Consider the following 22,690-nt stretch of genomic DNA (forward strand, 5'->3'; position numbering starts at 1 on the left):
TATCACTACGGAAGTAGGATTGCCCAACCTTCCTTCCGAGGAGTGGCTGGTGGGTTTGAACCGCCAGCCTTCTGGTTAGCAGTCAAGTGCCTTAGCACTATGCTACCAGAGCTCCCACAATCATATACTAGCTACCCTCATAATTTTTCTTCCTTTTCATTGTGAATCAAATAATAAAATTAATCTCGTTAGGTAAAGATTTTGCAACCTGTGGTTTTCAGACACTGTCTTCCCACTGCTACAGAACTGAGTTAACATTTCATCTTCTTTGTTTTTCTTAAGTTAACCAAGTTCCTATGGTTTAGAAAGAGGAGAAATATTTCTCTGTGTGAGTGGCATGGAGATAAAATTCATTTTTATCTCCAATTGTGTTATCTTTCCGGAACTTAGTTTAGAAAAACCCCAAAGTTCCTAGGACCCGCTGAGCCCACTTGAGCAGAGATCTGTGGTAGATAATGACTATTTTCTGAGTTCAGTTAAAGGCATTATTATTTCCCATCTCTGCTGAAGATCTTCCAAGAATGAGGCTGAGTGAAGTTTCTTGACTTTTCTCCTTTGTCTTCAAGTTTCAGTAAGTAGTTACTGCCTGGGAGATGAAGTAAATTCTAAAAAGAAGAATTGAGAAACCAATAATTGGTCATTTATCATTAAATAGACAGCAGTAAGAAATAATTATAACAAGAAAATTTTAGTGTGGCTTCGTAATACCTTAGCTATATGTATTGAAGAAATATTTTTGTTTTTTAGTCATCGTATCCATGGAAAAGTGCTTAAATCACTGGTGAAACTTCATTTACTCTTTTGAATACTTTTTCTCACCAAGGCTTTCACTCAGGCATATAGAAAGAGGATATTTTTCTTTCCTTGTTATCAAAAGAAATTATCAGTCTTCAGTTTCTCAGCTTTCAGAATGTTCATTAAGAAGTAGTGACATATTTAGGTTGCCTTGTGTAGCCTTTGAATCTTAATTCTTGGGTGGTAGTCCCCAAATGGCTTGGCCAGCAAAGAGTACCAACCTGAAGTTTCTTTGTTATAGGTTTCAATTTCTTAATTCTGCTTCTGTTACTGGATGGTCTCTGCCTTATAATGCTATTTGGTTAATGTGGGGGGCCCTGAGCACATTTGAGCTTCTCCTCACTTCCTAAAAGTGACTTGGTGTACCTTGTGGAACCCTAGCTTCTAAGTCAGAAAACCTAAGGAATAAAGCCAAATATCAAGTCCTTAGTAACTTAATCTAAATTTTCCCGAGTTAAGTCAAGGAAAATTTACACCATGGAATTCCAGGAGACCCGAGGGAAAAAAGACTGTCCTAGAAGGCTACTAACTAACAGAGAGGTAGTTGAAAGGGGATTGAAATTCACATACCAATGACTGTATGTGGCAGCAAGTGAGTATCAAGAGCAGGAGTTTAGGAAAGCAGAGAAGAGAACCATTGAGATTACAGAAGCCTGTGCAACAATTAGGATGCAATTCCTCTCCCATGACACCTCCAAATCTTCCATAAAGTTACTACATTCCTAGTATGATGGCTTAAGGAATGAGGTAGAAACAAGATGGAAGGCAAAGAAATTAAAGCATAAGTAGAGAGAGCAAGAAGAAGAAAGGCTGAATATTTCCTGAAGGATATTAGTAGGGCTTTTCTGAATATTGACCATGTCTCTATGGAATAAGAGAACACAAATTGTTATAAAATTTATATTTTGGGTCCACCAAGGATCTTTGAACTATATTGTAAATACTTAATTTCAGAACACTTAATTGTGTTTATGAGGAACATGTATATAAATAAAGAGGCAGTTGTTTGAAAAGAACAAGCTGATAGTGTGCAGTTTAAAATCAGGAAAGATATGTATCAGGGTTATATCCTTTCATCAAATTTATTCAATCTGCATGCTGAGCAAATAATCCAAGAAGATGGGCTATAGGAGGAAGAAGGTGACATCAGGATTAGAGGAAAACTCATTAACACCTGGTGATATGCAGATGACACAACCTTGCTTCTTGAAAATGAAGCACTTAACTGATGAAGATTAAAGAGTACTGCCTTCAGTAGGGATTACATTTCAACATAAGAACAAACATCCTCATAGCTGGGCCAGTAATCAACATCATAATAAATAGAGTGCCAAAGAGGCAGGGAGGCTGCATCTTCTGACCTCCTCTAACCTCACAACAGGAAGACAGAATCACCATCAGTAGCCTAAGGCCTATTCCTGCCAGGCCAGACATGCTGCCTCCCTCCAGCCCTTTCACCAACCCTGACACCAACTGTTCCTCTCGCAGCACTCATTGCCTTTCTGCTGGGTTCCATAATTCACTGCAGTGGCCACACAGAACTCACAGATTATGGGGTTTATTAGGGAAGCACCAGGCTACAACTCAAGTTCAGGAAAAATGCTCAGTTTCTCTCAGCCTGCCGTCTCTCAACCAACAGTCTCTCTCAGTCTCTCTCCCAGCAGTGCGTGTCCCTCGGTGTCTCACTCAGCAATGTGTGTCTCTTGTGTCTCTTTCCCAGCAGTGCATGTCTCTCAGGAGCACATGTCTCTTTCAGCAGCACATCTTTCTCAGCCAACAGTCAGAGAAACCCCTTCTGCCTCTAGGAGGCCTCCTTTTGAGCCTGGCAGGGTGGCCAAACTAACCAATCATAACATCAGAATTCTAAGCACTTGAGGCAGAGCAAACTTCCCAGAACACTACTTTGTGTTGCTTCCAACAGAAATACCCCAGGTAGATGATTTTAACAATCAGGAGCTACTCAGTTTCTCACAGCAAATCCCACCATGGAGTTTACAAAGACTTATGGCTAGAAAAGCCATACCAGGTAATTTACTACAGCACAATAGAGGAAAGACTGAAGTTGTTGAGGATTTCATTTTACTTGGATTCACAATCATCACCCATGGAAAGAGCAGTCAAAAAAATCAATATGTTGTATTGGGCAAATTCGCTGCAAAAGACCTCCCTAAAGTGTTAAAGAGCAAAGATGTCACTTTGAAGACTATGATGCGCTTGACCCAAGGCATGGTATTTCAATAGCCTCATATACATGTGAGAGCTGAACACTGAATAAGGATGACTGCAGAAAGACTGATGCACTTGAATTGTGGTCTTGGTGAAGAATATGGAAAGTACCATGAACTGCATAGTGGCTAAAGCACTTGACTGCTAACCAGAAGGCTGGCGGTTCAAACCCATCAGCCATTCCTCGGAAGGAAGGTTGGGCAATCCTACTTACGTAGTGATACTGCCTCGGAAACCCAAGGAGGGGTTGCTATGAGTCAGGGCTGACTCGACGGCACATAACAACAACAACAACAACACCATGAACTGCCAGAGAATGAACAAATCTGTCTTGGAAGAAGTACAGCTGTAATGTTCCTTTGATGTGAGAATGGCCAGATTTTGACTCTCATACTTTGATCATGTTATCAGAAAGAACCAACACCTGGAGAAGAATATCATGCTTGGTAGAGTGGTTGTTGTTTGTTGTTATGTGCCATTGTGTCAACCCGGACTCATAGCGACCCCTCCTTGGGTTTCCGAAGTGGTACCACTATGGAAGTAGATTGCCCAACCTTCCTTCTGAGGAGTGGGTTTGAACTGCCAGCTCTCTGGTTAGCAGTTAAGTGCCTTAGGCACTAAAAAGGGGAAGGCCCTCAATGAGATGTATTGACACAGTGGCTGCAATGATAGGCTCAAGCATAGCAACAATTGTGAGAATGGCCCAGAACTGGGCATGTTTCATTCTGTTGTACACAGGGTTGCTTTGAGGCAGAACTGATTTGACAGCACCTAGCAACAATAACAACATAAATACTCAACAGCGTATTGGATTAGATTGTCTCTCTAGGACTGAATCAGATGTGTGCACTCCCATCGTATCTACCACATGCTGAACACAGGTTTCTAAGGAATGGAGGCTGATTTAGGCTTGTACTGAGAATATCATTCTGAAGTCAGAAGAAAGATGTGGAAACCATTCTGTGACCAACAAAGTAATACCTGTTTAAGGCTTGATATTTCAGAACTGACTTTATACCATATTATGGGAACTTATTCAACTATGTCTAGAAATTTACTCTTAAAAATCTGGCTAAATATTGGTGTACATCTCAACCTCTGTAAATAGAAATTAGCCCTGAGAAGAGGATTTTGAGTTACAACTAGGCATGCTACAGAAAGGTGCATGGCAAAGGAACTATACTAGATAAAAATAACATGGAAGTCTAGGAGTGAGAGAAGAATTCCAATCAGTCCTAAGGCACTTGTATCACTAAAGAGGAGAGAAGGGATATTGATTAACTTTGGAATTTGTTAGGGCAACCTTTAAAAAGAAGAGACAAAGAATGTTTAATTTCCAAACCTGGAAATTGAGGAAGTAAATAGAGAAAATACAATTAATTTAACTGAAGGCAGTAATGGAAAAGATGGAAGAAAAGGTCTGACAGACAATTTGCTATAGAGAGCAGTTTAGAAAATCATGGTTGCTTGGATCAAATTACTACCCAGGTAATTTATAGTAAAACTTCCTTGGAGGCATTTGACCACCATGGTGGAGGAGGTTTCTGCATTTTTCATTGTTAATGTAGCAGATTTGTGTGAGGAGGAGGAGCAAGAACTATTATGAATTATCTGGAGTAGGATTGAACTGGAGACAGAAAAAGTAATTCAGGCAGGAGCTTGAGGGTGATGCAGATATAACTCAAATTTAAAGTCACATGTCTGGCTAAAGTTCTCTTACACCAGTTCTTAGGCTCTTGTTGTTCTTGTTGTTAGCTGCCATTGAGTTGGTTCTGACTCATGGTGACCCTGTGTACAACAAAACAAAATACTGCCTGGTCCTGGGTCATCCTAACAATCATTGTTATGTCTGATTCCATCGTTACAGCCACTGTGCTAATTCATTTTATTGAGGGTCACCTTCATTTTTGCTGACCCTCTACTTTACCAAGTAGGGTGTCCTTTTCCAGGGATTTGTCCCTCCTGACAACATGTTCAAAGAGTATGAGATAAAGTCTTGCTATCCTTTCTTCTAAGGAACACTCTGGCTGTGCTTCTTCCAAGACAGATTTGTTTGTTCTTCTGGCAGTTCATGGTGTTCTTGTTGTTGGGTGCCATCGAGTCAGTTCCAACTCATAGCGATCCTATGTACAACAGAATGAAGCATTGCCTTGTCCTGTGCCGGCCTCACAATCCTTGTCATAACCGAGCTCATCGTTACAGCCACTCTGTCAACCCATCTCATTGAGGGCCTTCCCCTTTTTTTTGCTGACTTTCCACTTTACAAAGCATGATATCCTTCTCCAGGGAATGGTCCCTTTTGACCACATGACCAAAGTAGGTGAGATGAAGTCTGGCCATTCTGGCTTCCAAGGAGCATTCCAGCTGTACTTCATCCAGGACAGATCTGTTAGTTCTTCTGGCAGTCCATGGTACTTTCAGTATTCCTTGCCAACACCACAACCCAAAAGCATCAACTTTTCTTCAGTCTTCTTTATTCATTGTCCAGCTTTCACAAGCATGAGGCAATTGAAAATACTATGGCTTGGGTTAGGTGCACCTTAGTCTTCAAAGGAAGGAGCTCAGGTGGTGTAGTGCCTAAGACATTTGACTGCTAACCAGAAGGTTGGTGGTTCAAACCCACAAGCCACTCTGCAGAAGGAAGATTGGGCAATCTACTTCTGTAAAGACTTACTACCTCGGAAACCTATAGGGGGTCACTATGAGTTGGGATTGACTTGATGGCAATGAGTTTGGCTTGGTTTGGTTTTAGCCTTCAAGGAGACATCTTTGCTCTTCAGCACTTTAAAGAGATCTTTTGCAACAGATTTTCCCAGTGCAATATGTTGTCTTATTTCTTGACTGCTGCTTCCATTGGTGTTGATTATGGAAACAAGTAATATGAAATCTTTGACAATTTTAATCTTTTCTCCATTTATCGTGATGTTGCTTATTGGTCCATTTGTGATGATTTTTGTTTTATTTATATTAGGTGTAATCCATACTGCAGACTTTAGTCTTTAATGTTCATCAGTAAGTGCTTCAAGTCATCTTCACTTTCAGCAAGCAAAGTTGTGTCATCTGCACATCTCAGGTTGTTAATGAGTCTTCCTCCAATCCTGATGCCATGTTTTTCTTCATATAGTCCAGCTTCTCAGATTATTTGTTCAACATTCAGATTGAATAAGTATGGTGAAAGGGTACAACCCTGACACACTCCCTTCCTGAATTTAAACCATGCAGTATCACCTTTGTTCTGTTCTAGTGATGGCCTCCTGGTCTGTGTACAGTTTCCTCATAAGCACAGTTAAGTGTTCTGGAATTCCCATTATTCTCAATGTTATCTATAATTTGTATGATCCACACAATGGAATGCTTTTGCATGGCCAATGAAACATAAGTAAACATTTTTCTGATATTCTTTGCTTTCAGCTAAGATCCATCTGACATCAGCAATGATATCCTTCATTTCATGTCCTCTTCTGAATCCAGCTTGCATTTCTGCAAGTCCTCTGTCAATATACTGCTGTAAAAAGTTTTGAATTATCTTTAGCAAGATTTTACTTGCAGGTGATATTAATGATATTGTTTGATAATTTCCACAATCTGTGAGATCACCTTTCTTTGCAATGGGTACAAATATGGATCTCTTCCAGTCAATTGGCCAGGTAGCTCTTTTCCAAATTTCTTGGCATGGATGAGTGAGTGCCTACAGTGCATCATCTGTTTGTTGAAACATCTCAGTGGGTGTTCTGTCAATTCCTGGAGCCTTGTTCTTTGCCAATTTCTTCAGTGCAGCTTCGATGTCTTCCTTCAATACCACTGTTTTTTATAATATGCCACCTCTTGAAATAGATGAACATCAACCATTTCTTTTTGGTACAGTGACTCTGTGTATTCCTTTCATCTTCTTTTGATGTTTCCTGCATCATTCAATGTTTTGCCAATTGAATCTTTCAGTATTGCAACTCAGGAGTTGAATTGTTTCTTCAGTTCTTTCAGCTTGAGAAATGCTGAGTGTGTTCTTCCCTTTTGGTTTTCTAACTCTGGGTCTTTGACATTTCATTATAATAATTGGCTTTGTCTTCTCAAGCTGCTCTTTGAAATATTCTGTTCAGCTGTTTTATCTTGTCATTCTTTCCATTTACTTTAGCTACTCTCCATTTAGGAGCAAGTTTCAGAGTCTCTTCTAACATCCATTGTAGTCTTTTCTTTCTTTCCTGTCTTTTTTAATGATTTTTTTTGCTTTCTTCGTGGATGATCTTCTTGTCATCCCACAATTCCTCTGGTTTTGAGTCATTGGTGTTCAATGTGTCAAATCTACTCTTTAGGTCTCTAAATTCTGGAGGGATTTATATAATCAAGATCTGGGAGCTCTGGTGGTGTAGTGCCTAAGGCATCTGACTGCTTACCAGAAGGCTGGCAGTTCAAATTCACCAGCCACTGCTTGGAAGGAAGACTGGGCAATCTACTTCCTACAGATATTGCCTTGGAAACTCAAGGAGGGGTTGCTATGAGTCAAATTGACTTCACGACAGGGAGTTTGGTTTTTGGTTATAATCAAGATCATATTTTGGCTCTTGGGGACTTGTTTTAATTGTCTTCAGCTTCAGCTTGAACTTGCATATGAACAGCTGATGGTCTGTTCCACAGTCAGCTCCTGGCCTTGTTTTGGCTGAAGATATTGAACTTCTCCATCACCTCTTTCCACAGATGTAGTCCATCAGATTCCTGAATACTCCATCTGGTGAAGTCCTCATATATAATCACTGTTTATGTTGTTGCAAAAAGGTATTTGCAAAGAATAAGTCATTGGTCTCACAAAATTCTATCAGGCAATCTCCTTGAAGAGGAATGGCATGGCATTCATCGTCACAAAGAATATTTCAAGATCTATCCTGCAGCATGATACTGTCAGTGACAGGATAATATCTACACACCTACAAGGAAGACCACTTAATACTACTATTATTCAAATTTACTCATTAACCATCAAAGCCAAAGATGAGGAAATTGAAGATATTGACTAATTCTGTGGTCTGAAATTGATGAAGCATGCACTCAAGATGTGTTTATTATCTTTCAATATTGATGACTAGAATTCCAAAGTTGGAAGCAAAGAAGGATCACCAGTAGTTGGAAAATATGGCCTTGGTGACAGAAATGAGTTCATGGTATATGCAATATTCTTCACCAACACTATAATTCAAATGCATCAATTATTCTTTGGTCTTCTTTATTCACTGTCCAGCTTTCATATACATATGAGGTGATTGAAAATACCATGGTTTGGGTCAGGTATACCTTAGTTCTCAAAATGACATCTCTGCTTTTTAATTCTTGAAAGAGGTCTTTTGCTACATATTTGATGGACTGTGTTGCTTTATTTCTTGACTACTGCTTCCACAGGTGTTGATTATGGATCCAAGTAAAACAAAATCCTTGACAACTTCAATCTTTCCTCCATTTATCATGATGGTCCAGTGGGCTCTTATAAGATGATTTATTTGCTGAGTTTGGAGGGGATAATTCACCTGTATTATTTGAGACACATTTTCTCCACTTATTTGGGTATGTTGGGTTAAGATCATTAAGGACTTGAAAGTTTGGGTTTTGTTCTTAAATTTTCTGATTCAAATATTGCACAGTAAGACCACACTGTGTGAGGAAGATTCTGGAAAACAATAAGTGCTGCTTGGAAGGAAGTCCATGATGTAAAAATGTCCACCATTTTGCTTTGGTTGCTGAAAAAATAGACATCTTGTAACAGACTGATATTTTAGAAATTAAGATCTGAAAAGGAGAAGATGGAGTGATGAGCTGTTTACTCTGAGGAAAAAAAAAAAAAAAAAAAAAAAAGAAAGATGTCTGAAATAATTATTTCCCTTTCTTTAAAATAGCAGAGTTGCTGGAGTGTGGGGCTAGGTGAAACAGGACATCCACTTGGTAGTAGTATCAAGTTCTACCTCCTAGGTTTGGGAGTCAGAGCCACAGAGGTGGACCATGTATGTAAGGGTAGAGGAAGTAAGACCCCTTCTGGGAAATTCAGCCTACTTCTTAGTGATTTGGCAACCCCAGTGCTGCCATGTGTGATCCAATAGCAGCTATAAATTTCCCACCCACACAGAGCCAGGGGCACCTTGTGTTGCAGAGGAAGTTCTGACTGACTGGACTAGACCTGAGGGTGAAGGCAAGAGACTCTTTTTGCTTCTTATCCAGGAAATAGCACCCTTGAAAGTGAACTATCACTTATTAAATACTTCCTATATTCCAGGTCTCATACTCAGTGCTTTAGATACATTGTCACCTTGAATCCTAGTGACAATCCCATGAGTAAGGTAATGTTATAACCTGACCCAAGCCATGGTATTTTCAATCATCTCATATGCATGTGAAAGCTGTGCAATTAATAGGAAGACCAGAGAAGAATTGATGCATTTGAATTATGGTCTTGTTGTAGAGAATTGAATTTACCATGGACTTCCAGAGGAATAAACAAATCTATCTTGGAGGAAGTACTGTTAGAATGCTTGGAAGTGAGGATGGTGAGACCTCACTTCTCTTTCTTTGGATATGCTATCAAGAGGGACCAGTCCTTGGAGAAGGACATTATGCTTGGTAAAGTACAGGGTCAATGAAAAAGAGGAAGAACCTCAACAAGGTGGATTGACACAGTGGCTGCAATGGTGGGCTCAAACATAACAACAAACGTGAGGAAGGTGCAGGACCAGGCAGTGTTTCCTTCTGTTGTACATAGGGTCACTATGAGTCAGAACTGACTTGCCAGCATCTAATAACAACATGTTCCAGGACTTCTAGTCAGTGCTTCCGTACATTATCACTTACTGAATCCCAGTGATAACCTTATAAGTTAGGTAACATTATACCCATTGCATACACAAGGAAATTCAGAAGGCTGAGATTTTCATCTCATTTATAGGGCAGAGCTAGAATTTGCATCTGGGTCTGTGTGGCTCTAATCCTAGTACTGAGGGATTACTTTTAATTGTTTAACTGTGTGCTCACTAACTCAGGAAAGCGGGGGCTAGTGTATTTAGACCCCATGGCTTCACCGTTTGTCCTGTCTCTTCTCTACCTACACCCAACTTATTGCTGTTGAGTCAATTCTAACTCATGGCAACCCTATAGGACAGAGTAGAACTGTCCATAGGGTTTCCAAGGCTCTAATCTTTACAAAAGCAGACATCCATATTTTTTCTCCTGTTGAGTGGCTGGTGTGCTCAAACAGTGCTTAACCACTATGTTACCAAACCGAAACCCACTGCCATTGAGTTGATTCTGTCTCATAGTGACCTACATTGCGTCTCTGAGGTGGTAAATATTTATGGAAGTAGATTGCCCAGTCTTCCTTCTGTGGAGAGGAAACACTGATCTGGTCAGCAGTCAAATGTCTTAGGCACTGCATCACCAGAGCTCCTTACTATGTCACCAGGCCTCCTTAGATGATCTTTCTGTCTCATGCTTTATACCTCTGGCCTGGCTTCAGACCCTAGATCTCCAGACCCAAATCTCTTTGTACAATGAGGTTTGAATAACTTGGACAAATTCTTATAGCTGTTTAAAGATGGAGAGCTCTGGTGGCATAGTGCCTAAGGCCTTTGACTACTAATCAGAAGGCTGGCAGTTCAAATTCACCAGCCACTCCTTGGAAGGAAGATTGGGCAATCTACTTCCATAGAGATACTGCCTTGGAAACCCAAGATGAATTGCTCTGAGTCAAATTGACATGACGGCAGTGAGGTTTTTGTTTTAGTTTAAAGATGAAGCTAGTCCGTAGGTCCAGGTTTATCTGACATCCACATCTGTGCTCTTGCTACTGCTCTGAGGTGCCATCTAGATTTTACATTACATTTTTCATTGTACTCACTATTCCAAGAAACCAATGGTAATTGGGCAAGATTGAATGAATGAAAGAAGGAATGCATGAGGAAACTAGTTTAAGTCTGAGAAAGTCCATCAGTCACAAAAGAGAGGATGTGAAAAAGAGGAAACTTCCATAAAATTCCTCGTAACAGTGCATTTTCTTTATCTGGGTCATACACTTCAATATTTTGTCCATATGCAGCTGCCTCTCCTATCTTTCCCTTTCTATTATAACATGGATAGCATCAGTTTTTTTCCTGCAGTACTTAGCACCTTGATGGCAGAATTTTTAAAATTTATTTTTATACATTTTTTGTATTCCTACTAACTTGCACACTGTCTGGGGAAAAGTAGCTGCTCCCACTCCAACATTTAACTGCTCCTCCACCAGCCAGTCCGGAAGGAAGGTTGGGCAATCTACTTCCGTAGTGATACTGCCTCAGAAACCCAGGGAGGAGTTGCTGAGTTGGATCCTATTCCATGGCAATGGTTGCATTTTTTGTTGTTATTCCAACATTTTGTCCATAATGAGCTGTATTTCTAGGGTTGGACCCTTGTACATACCAAGAAAAGTAAGTTCTGTGCCTCCTGAGCTGAATTCACTATTTTGAGCTCTGACCACATTTACTACAGTTCAGAGTCATATGTCTAGTTCTTGGTTGGTTATCATCATCACCTTGTGTCCTGTCTAATGCAGTGTGCCCTAAACTGAATTCCTTATCTTTCCTCTGAAGTCTCTGCCTGTCCCTTGGCTGTCTCTACTGGTTTTAGTTACCCAGCTAGAGGTACCCAGCTAGAGGTCCTGCCTTTTTTGTGGACTTCTCCCCTTTCCTTGCTCTCCACATTCACTATTTGCTAAGTCTTGCTGAGTCATTTCTGAATAATGTATTCCATCCACAATTCCATTCCTGTTACCTCTTCTCTCATTCAGCTTTTGTTACCTCTTACCTGAATTACTCTCAATGGATCCCTGTATTATATAGAATAAAGATGAAACATGTAACCTGGAATTCCAGGCTTTTCTCATTTGACCCAAACTTCTTATTTCCAGCTAACCCTCTATTGCACACCCTTTGCTTCAGAGCAGTGCTTTATAAACTGTATTCCAGAGAGCTGCAGATTCTTTGCACCTTCATACTCAGGGGATGCCATCAGGGAGAGAAAGCTAAGTAAGCATGACTCTATTTTGTTTAAACCAAACCTGGATATGTAAAACTTGAAAATGACTACTCTTTCAGAAAATCATACTGCCCTGCTGTTTTCAGTCCATGCTCCAAGCCTTCTGATGGCTAAGCTTCTGTTCATGCTCCCCAATATAGATTCCACACATGAAGATTTTGAAGTCGTTATAACTGAGGAAATAGTCAATGCCATTAAAGCAAGGTAGGTCTGTGCTGTGCACAGGAGGTGTGTGCCAAGAGAGAGAAAGTTGAAGACAGAGCTTTGAGAAGCCTGCATAGCAAGCTTTTGCCATCTGGCCCCTAACTACCTTTCAGTTGTATTATTTCATGACTTTCTTGGAAACATATTTTAGGCAAGTAGACTTTATTTCTCTTCCACGTACATATCCTTCTATTTCTCTTCCATGTCTTTGCTTACGCTGTGTCTTGTTCCTGGAATGCTCAGCGCTGCAGGTTCACAGTAAAACAAAACAAAAGACCAAACCAGTTGCTGTCAGTTCCAACTCATGGTGACTTTATGTGTGTCGTAGTTGAAGTATGCTCCATAGCATTTTCAATGGCTGCTTTTTTTGAACTAGACCACCAGGATTTTCTTCCCCTGCGTGGATTTGAAACTTCAACCTTTGGGGTTAGCAGCTGAGTGAGTTATTTATACTATTCAGAGATTCCACATAGCCAGCTCAAATTCCACTTTCACAGAAAGCCTTCTCCTAAAGCCACAGCTGAATGTGAGCTCTCTGTCTAACCGTATTCTTTTATTTCTTCTTCTGTTATTTTGTTTAGCACTTTCCACATGTTCTAGGAGTTACCTACTTAGTTCTCATATCCAACACGCTTTCTTTTTATAATACTGTTCTCTCAGAAAGGCACAATCTGACTTTGGGTATTGAGTGTCAGTCATTGTGGGTGTCTTCAATTGGCTAAATTAAATAGCCACTTTGATAAATTATTTTCACTTATTATAGCTGAAGATGCTGGACTGACTACATCAATTACGTCGTATAATATGGACACAATAGCCCATTTCAACTTCCTGAGGACACTTAGAGCAGCTAATTTAATTCCCTCTGGTTGTGGGGACAACCTTTTGCAGTGAGCCAGACATTCATTCAGAGGCAATAAAACTCCCTGTCTTGCCCACTATATGTATAGCATGGTCAGTGAGGAGCATTCTTTCCCACAAGTGTTGATAAGGCTTTGGAGAAGGTATGGGCATTATTAATAAGCTTTTTCAAGGCTTATGCCAGTCTCTTTTGGAGACAATGATTTGTACTTCATTCTGAGCATGTGATTCTTTTCTGTTTTGTTTATTTTCCATTTTAAGAAGGAAAGCCTATGATCATGTTGTTGCTCTTGTCAGTATCTGTGAGACAGAGACCATGTTAGAACACACACGCTGACAAACAAAAATAACCACAAGGTTTGTGGTGCAACAATAATTACATAAAAATATTACCAGTAGAACAAAGATGATATCAACTCCTGAAAATAATGATAAAAATTTACTTCCCAGACTAAGGAAAAGTTAGCTCAAATAATTAAGAGAACAACTTTTCTGCTTTGGAAATCCAGTTGTTTAAGAGTAGATGTTAAAAATTCACTGTTCCAATGATTGTTTTACTTATGTAGGGAAATGGTTTAGTTGAAGAGAATCTAATGTTTATATTGGGTTTTTACATCTGCCATGACTGGTGGCGTAGTGCCTAAGGCATTTACTGCTAGTCAGAAGGCTGGTGATTCAAACCCACCAGCCACTCCTTGGAAGGAAGACTGGGCAATCTACTTCCATAGAGATACTGCCTTGGAAACCCAAGGAGGGGTCACTATGGGTCACAATTGACTTGATGGCAGTGAGTTTTTTTTTTTTTTATCCCTTAGAGGTCAGTTAGCAGATATTCATTATGTATCTATTCAGTTCCAGGCATAGGGCAAACTCAGATGGTGGGCTGTGCCACAACATCCATAGACAATCAGTCCCTCAAAGCAGAATGTATATTTGTGTCATTCAACAAACATTTACCATGTGGCTACAACATACTAAGTACTATCTGGTCTCTAGTTTGTAGGTCTTTACAAGAGCAAAAATTACCAGACTATATGTCCTTAGGGGAAGCCATTTTAAAATACATTCAATAAGCACTTATCAAGTCTACTGTGTACTAGGCACAACACTAACTGTTAAACACCTATGACACAGTCCCACTTCACTTCAAGGATTAAGTGTGAACAAATCCTTTATATTTATTTATGTTACAGACTTGGGCCAGAGTGGTAAGTAGGAAGAGAAAGAGCATCACGTCTCTTTATCTTATAGACAGTCACACAAGAGAGGTACCTTTCCTAATCTCTTCACTCTGTATCTTCCTTAAAATGACCCTTAATAGAAAATGCTTGAATGTTATTACTTCTCCATGAGCACTGTATATGACCATAAATTTAACTATGAAAAGTCAACAGTAATCGTGATCTTTTAGCACCTAGCACTAGGAGGCAAAAACAAGTTTTATATTTCTATCAAGTGTCTCTCTAACCCTTAATATCATCAACGTTACCAGTAACAATTATCAGTGTTATCAGTAACATTTATTGAAAAGCTCTGTGCCAGAACCAGATGATAACCCCTTAGATTTCCCATTAAATCTATGGGATTTTTTCCTCTTGCTCAAACTTGCTCCTTCTTTATTCCTCATCTTTTTAGTGTCTAAGGCATTTGATTGTTAACCAGAAGACTGGCAGTTCAAACGCACCAGCTACTCCTTGGAAGGAAGATTGAGCCATCTACTTCAGAAGAGATACTACCTCAGAAACCCAAGGAGGGGTTGCTATGCATTGGGACAGACTCCCCCACAGTGAGTCATTCTGGTAGTCTTCAGGCTATCAATCTTTTTCTTCTACTCTTACCTTGACTAACCAATAATAAATTTAGCTCTTAAATTTTGCTAAATCCAACCTTTTTCTCTAACCTCATAGATACTGTCTTAGTTTAAGTTCTTGCTATCTCCTCCTTTCCTGTAAAAATCCTTATGGATTTTCTCCTTGCCACATTTTCTTTTTAAGCTACATTATTCCTAATGTTTTCTTTCTCAAAAAAAGAAAAGAAAAGAAAAGAAAAGAAATGTTAGTGTAGTACCCTCCTTCCTCTTAGAACCCCTCCTGGCTCCCTATTGCATATAAATAAAGTTTCAATTGTTTTTGCAACATATCAAATTCCACCTTTCCCTCTGTTGCCCAACTGCACCATGGTCTCTGGCAAGGTTTTGGCTTTGTAATGTTACTTCTATTGGCAAGAAAAGTCATCAGCTCTCCTTTCTGGAAAATTTATGTTCATTATTTAGAATGTAGCTAAGGCAATGTGTTCCTCTGCCAGTCATTTCTTAATACCCTCAGGACCACTCAGCTGCTTCTCTCCTCTTTTCCTCTCTTTCCATTATAACACTGATAATGTCACTTTTTCCTGCAATACACTAAGCAACTTGATGGCAGAATTTAAATTTTTTTTTTTTATGTATTGTTTTGTATTCCTACTACCTTGCACACAGTCTGGGAAAAAAAGTAACTATTCTTACATGTTTGTCAAATGAATGCATGAGTGACAAATAAAATAACTTTCAGTTGAGAACATGAACATATTCACCCTCTTGTCAGTAACCTATGGTAAATTTGCAGTTGCATGAGTTAGGCACATTTATGCATGAATAGGATAAAAAACACATTTATTTACTATGTACATTTCACCAAGCACCGTGCTAAGTTTTAAAAATTTTATTATTTATTTATTTATTTAGAAAATATTTATTGTAATTTGGGTGAAAGTTTACAGAGCAAATTCATTTTCCATACAGCAGTTAATATTTTGTTTCATGACATTGACTGCAATTCCATAATGTAACAACTTTCTTCCCACTTCCTACCTATAGTTACCTCTTCCTTGTGTCCATCTTTCCTATGTATTCCTGTCTCTTGAGCTATCTCCCTGTGAAAATATTGCCCTTCTATTCTCCCACGATTGATCTAGGAGTGTATTTACCTGGTGTAAATGTTTACCCTATATGCCTGTCTATAGTTTGGCTGGAAGCCACAGGAGTGAGTTCAATTCCAGACCTGAAGGGTAACTAGGGGCTATAATCTTGGGCCTCACCAGGCTCTATCAGACCAGTAAACCTTGTCCTTTTTCTGATTTTGAGTTTTGTTCCACATTGTTTTCCCACTCTTTCCAGGATCTCCTGCAGTAATCCCTTTCTGAGCAGTTGACAGCCATAGTCAGGGACCATCTAGTTCTGGTCTCATGGTCATATAGGCTGAGGTTTATATGGTCCACTAGTCCCTTGGACTACTTGTTTCCATACATCTTTGTTTTTCTTCATTCTTCTTGGCTCTGGATGAGGAGAGACCTACTGTTGCATCTAGATGGCCTCTTGAAAGTTTTTAAGACCCCAGTCGCTACTCACCAAAGTAAGATGTAGAACAATGTTTTTATGTAGTATGTTATACCAATTGAGCTTGAAGTCACCTGTGACCATGGTCTCGAGCCCACAGGCCAACAACTTGTTTCATCAGGGTGGTTGACTGTGCCTAAGAAATTATCCTAACTTTTACCCCTGTTGGTTCTATTTACATGGGCATTCTTATAGCATATATAAATATGTAGGTAGAAATATCATCTGCCAATCTTTTGTATGGTCACGGGTATATTCCCTTTTGCCTTGACATACCTGATCTTTCAGCCTGTCTGCCTAACTATTTACTTGGAAAAAAGTTTTATTATCTCAATTATTCACCACAATGATCTTCCAAAAAAACCAAAACCAAACCCCCTGCCATCGAGTCGATTCTGACACATAGCGACCCCCATTGGGTGTCCACGGTGGTAGATCTTTACAGAAGTAGATTGCTTTACAAAAGTAGAAGTCTACCTTCTGCAGAGTGGCTGGTGGATTTGAACCACCAACCGTTTGGTTAGCACCGTGCCACCAGAGCTCCTTACAATGATCTAAAGAAAGGGATATTTTTATACTAGTTTTACAAATGATGAAACTAACCTCAGAGAGGTTAATTCCAACTGCTGGGTCCATTCTCCTAATCACTGCAATCTGCCCTCATATATAAATGCTATAAGCTATGCCTAATAATTTGTTGTTAGTCTGAGAATGATTGTCATTGAGAAGAGTGATGTACATATATGAAATGTTGACACAATAGAAGATGTATATTTAGCTCAAATACCAACAACAAAATGCAGGAAGACTGAGTGTGAATCCCCAATCCTGAAATCATGTGGGTACCACTGGAGGAAACAAAATAGAGAATTTGAAATGCATTTTAGACTCAGGGAAACATTAGTGGAGGAATTGGAATATTTTTCACTCATAATAAATTTGTGTTCTGCAGTGCTTTTTCTTTGTCCATGATTTTTCATGGAAAAGCTCAGGATTCTCACATGGGCCTTTTTATTCTTCTATTACCTGAGGTAGGTTCCCACTAGCACAATATCTGTGGTTTAATTACTTAAGCAACGGGGTTCCTCTAATTTCCTTTGGAAGATAGTTTTTCAATTTAATTGTCTTCTATACTGTACCATTTCCCCTGGTAGTCAGTCTGCATTCTCCTTGCCTTAATTCTGTTTCCTTATGCTGACTCCTTTCACAGAGACACAACTATCCTCATTTGGGCAGTAGCATCCCCTACTTAAAGTTTTTTTCTCTCGAAACCACAGGGAAAGGTAATCAGTTTGCACTCTGGTCTTTATCGTTTGACTGAGCAAGTATTGTACACCTTAGCCTGGTCTAATCCTTGGAGTTAGTTCTTCCCACATCTTCCTTACTTAGCCTTTCCTTACTTTGCTTTTACTCACATAAGAAAGCAAAGAGAGCAAACATCTGCACAAATACATTTGAGCCGATTAGAAACAAAAGCAAAAAAAAAAAAAAAATCTTCAAATCCCTGTATTTTCAAGACTTCAAATGACCAAGGTATGAAATGGAATGATTTACTTCTTCCACCCTCCTCATTTCTGTAGGGCTCAGTTCAAAATGCATAAATGTTTGATTTAAAAGTATTCTCTCTCTCTCTCTTTTTTTAACCTCTTTTTCAATTTTAGACTGTTGGGATGAAGACTTAGAAGGGTTGCTGTTGTTAGTGCTCATTGAGTCAGTCTTCTGAAGACCTCATGCACAAGTTATCACATGCTGTTGGGTCCAGTACCATCCCCATAATGGGTTGCAGATTAGACTATTGTGATCCATATGGTTTTCATTGGCTGATTTTTGGAGGTAGTTTGCCAGGCCTTTCTTCCATGTCTGTCTGAGTCTGGAAGCTCTGCTGAAACCTAATCAGCATCATAGCAACATACAAGCCCTCCATGATGATGGGTGGTGGGTGCACATGAGGTGTATTAGCTGGGAATCGAACCTGGGTCTTCCTCATGGAAGGTGAGAATTCTACCACTGAACCACTACTGCCCTTCTCCTTCTCCCTAGAAGTTTTTGGCCCTACTTTTTGTTGGGTCTTTCTGTTTGACCAGAGGTAGATTACTAAATCTCTTTGTGCAACTTTATCATCAAATGAGTAGCAATATGTCCTTTAACTTAAAATGGGAAAATCCTGTTGTCCTTGGGTAGCTCTCCTGGACTCTGGGTAGCTTCCTGTCCTACCTCAAGTTAAATCATTAGCCACCCGTCTACCTTTAGATCAGATCTTTGGTTTTCGAATTGCCTTCCACATAAACTTCTGCTCCCCTGTTGATTTGAGAACCAATTCCTAGGTATGTGCCACTATTTACACCGTTCTTCACACGAGTCCTCCTAACATATTCCTTTGGCTTCCATCACTCAGAACATTTGATGTGCCTTGTTTGCTCCAGATCAATAGCAATTGTACACAAATCATGATGTGCATTGTGCAGAACAAACTCTTATTGACGCAGGCTTCTTCTAGTGGCACTGGCAAGTTTTCTCCACTTGGAGTTAGAAAACATGAATCCAAGCTCCAGCCCTGCTTTTTATGTCTTTAATTGTTTAAGCAACTATCTTAGCTGCTGGGAAGTTCAGTTTCTGCATAAGTAAAATGAGATTTATAACAATGCCTGCCTCATATATTTAGCTGGAGGGTAATCCAGGCCCAAATGCTATCTAAACCATGAAGGGAATTACTTGAAAGTCCATTTCCTGGGGGGGGGGGGGGGGGGAGGAAGGCATTGATCTATTCAGAACGGCATATAAACAATTTCTTATTGTCTAAAACAAATCCATGATTCTTAGATGCTAGGGGTTCCATAAAAACTTAGGGCCAAAATCCTATCTTAATGGTATATAGCATGTAGACACATCTCCATATTCATGTGCCCCTTAAGAACAAACAGGTTGTTTATAATTTTTATACCTGCTAGTTCAGGATCTAGTTGTTTCTTCCTCATATACCCTTCTAACAAAAATGTGTTTTAATGATTTATTTCTTCTTCCTTGATATTTTGACTTTTTGTTCTTTGACGTTGGTGCACCTTCTAAGGAAGACCTTCAACATAAAAACACTTGTGCTGTTGCTTTTGCCTCCATGAGGCTGCACAATAATAGCAACCATGTTTTCTTCATTTTTTCATTAATGAGTATGTAAAACACACCACAGCAAGTTTACTCTATTGCTTTTCTATTAAAGGGTTGGCAGTTGATGATTTGTTTTAGGGTAATTTATTTTCTAACAAATTTACTCTAAAATGTGCAAACATTTGGCATGTGATGTTGCAGTATTATTTATTACTGTAGCTGACTGTCCAATTTTTTTTTGCTATTGTAATTGATTTGATGTTTATTTCAGATAGATGTCTATTTGTCTATAAGTGATGGATATTTTCTCCAGTACAATAAATCTTTCAAAAGGATATTCTTTCTTGGATTTATTTCTGCTAGAAATATGACATTCTCCCCCAGAAGAGCTGGCATATTTGATCTTAATTGGTTATGTCCTATCTGTTTTGTTGTAATCACAGAAGGGAGGAACTCTGAAAAGTCATTTAATCAGTAGCTCTGTCTTTAGGGAAGAAGGAGCAAGCAGAACCAGGGTCTATGCAGCGATAGCTGCAAAAAAAAAAATGTGATTTCACTCATTTTGGACGTTCAGTTTTTGAAGGTATAATTTGGAACTGTGTTGCACCTTTCCTCCTTTCAAAAAAGTATGCTTTTTCACTAATGAAATTAGATATGCTTGTTGGATTGCATTTATTTTCATAACTGAGATTCACCACTGCCATCTAATTTTATGCTTTAGGTGCTTTCTTATAGTTCTTTTGATTTCAATATTTTTTTTTCTTTTATTCTCTATAGTTATTCACACAATACCGGTTGTCTCAGTCAGAGCTCTCTAGAGAAAAACAGCCAGTTCAAGTCTACTCAGAGATATCTGGAAAGAAAGCCCTGGAGACTACTTTTGAAAAATCAGCCAATGAAAATGCTATGGAGCACAATTCTACTCTGACACACATGAGGTCACCATGAGTTGTATTCAGCTTGATGACAATTGATTTTTTTTTTTTTATTACTATGCTCTAAGTAGGAGCTCTGGTAGCATAGTGCCTAAGGCACTTGACTGCTAACCAGAAGGCTGGCGGTTCAAACCCACCAGCCACTCCTCGGAAGGAAGGTTGGGCATTCCTACTTCCGTAGTGATATTGCCTCGGAAACCCAAGGAGGGGTCGCTATGAGTCGGGGCCGACTCGATGGCAAACAACAACAACAACAACAACAACATGCTCTAAGTATTATTCTAACCATCTTTATCACTCATTTTTCTAAGCACAATTTTTCCTTCATGACAATCCTATAAGGTATTATAATTATCTCCTTTTTTGCAGGTGAGCAATTTAAGACTCAAAAAGGTTAAGTCAATCATGCAAAGTTACATATGGATAGCAAATGGCAGAGTCAAGATTTGAGCACAGACTTTTGGCTATGGGGCCCATGCTTTTAATTGCTATATTAAACTATATATTGAAAGCCATCATGGATAAGGCACTCTTTGAAGCTACTGGTCATGTCTTACAATTTTTTTCTATACCACTCTAGCACCCTTTCCATCTTTGGCATACTAAGCACAGAGCAAGGCACATGAGGTGATTCCAAGAAATGTCTAATATTTAATTGGCTATCCTCAGGAGAGGCAGATCCCAGGGTGGCTAACTTCTCCTACCTAGTGACTATTCAGCATGTGGTAAAATTAACAAAAAGCCAAGTGTGAGTGGAATCACTCTTCAGAAAGTCTGTCATGCAGGAAAGCCACATGCTGTGTGTGAAGAAAATGTAAGTGTCAATCAACTGAAAACAGCTGTGATAGGGACAGAAAACTTTGCAACTAAGAAAAAAAAGTTGTGGGCTTTTTTTTTTTTTGGTGGAAATTCCTTCAGATTGTCTTTTTATTAGATTGTGAGTTTCTTGAGAAAGGGGCTATGTTTTAACAATTTCTTTGAGCACTAAATGCCAGACACAGTTCAAACACTTAAATACTTTCATTCATTTAACTTATATTTATTGAGTAGATATTGTGACTTGCTCTAGGAATTTAGGATAGATCTGTGAATAAAACAGACAAAAATTTCTGTTCCCATGGAGAGGGAAGGCAGATAATGAGTAGACAGGCAATAAATTCAATAAAAGGGTAAATTATATGGTATGTCAAAAAGGATAGGAGAAAAGACATAAATGTGTGGGGATTTGGGAATAGGGTGGCAGAGTGGGAGAAAGGGTAGTTGTAATTTTCTGATGATTGTTGACTTCCTTGAGAGGTAACATTTTTGCAAAGACATGAAGGAGCTGAAAGAGTTATTCATGCATATAGAGTGGGGGTTAGGGGTGATCTGTCAGTGCCAATGTAGCCAAACAGTATGAAGAACAGAATGGTGGAAATGAGTTCACTTAGGGCCTCATCAGCCTTTGCAAGGATTTGTCTCCATTGATTTTATTTGATTCTTGGGCTAACTCCAAGGGATAATAAAGTAGTACTATTATCCCTGGCTTGGAGATGAAGAAAGGAGCTCTGATATAATAATGGTTAAGTACTCAGGTGCTAATCAAAATGCTGGTTTTCTAAACTACCAGTGACTCTGCAGGAAGAGAGACCTGGCAGACTGATCTTGTAAAGATTACAACCTAGGAAACCTTATAGGGCAGTTCTACTCTGTCTTATAGGGTCACTTATCAGTTGAACCAACTCAGTGGCACACAATGTCAACAACAGAGATGAAGAAACTGCAGTCAGAGAGGGCAAGAGAGAGAGGGGCTAAATGATTTGTTCACAGTTCCATAGTGTGCAAGATTGGGAGCTGGAATTCTGATTTCAGAATCTGAGTCATCTGAAAAATCAGGTCCCCTCGACTCTCATTAACACAGTGTTGAGTCAAGTAATATTTGATGAACGAAAAGTGAACTTTTAAGCATTCTCTTTAAATTGACTTCTTCCATACTAAGCCCTTTTCACAGATTCATTTCATAAGAGTCTTATATTTGAAACCTGACATTGATCCAGGGAAGACTAAAAATAATAATGACCAACTTAGTACGATGGGAGCTCTGGTGGCTTAGTGCCTAAATCATTTGACTGCTAACCAGAAAGTTGGTGTTTCAAACCCACCAGCCACTCCT

This window comes from Orycteropus afer, unplaced genomic scaffold, assembly GCF_000298275.1.
Source record: "Orycteropus afer afer isolate SDZICR_OR568_19922 unplaced genomic scaffold, OryAfe1.0 scaffold00154, whole genome shotgun sequence".
NCBI lineage: Eukaryota > Metazoa > Chordata > Mammalia > Tubulidentata > Orycteropodidae > Orycteropus > Orycteropus afer.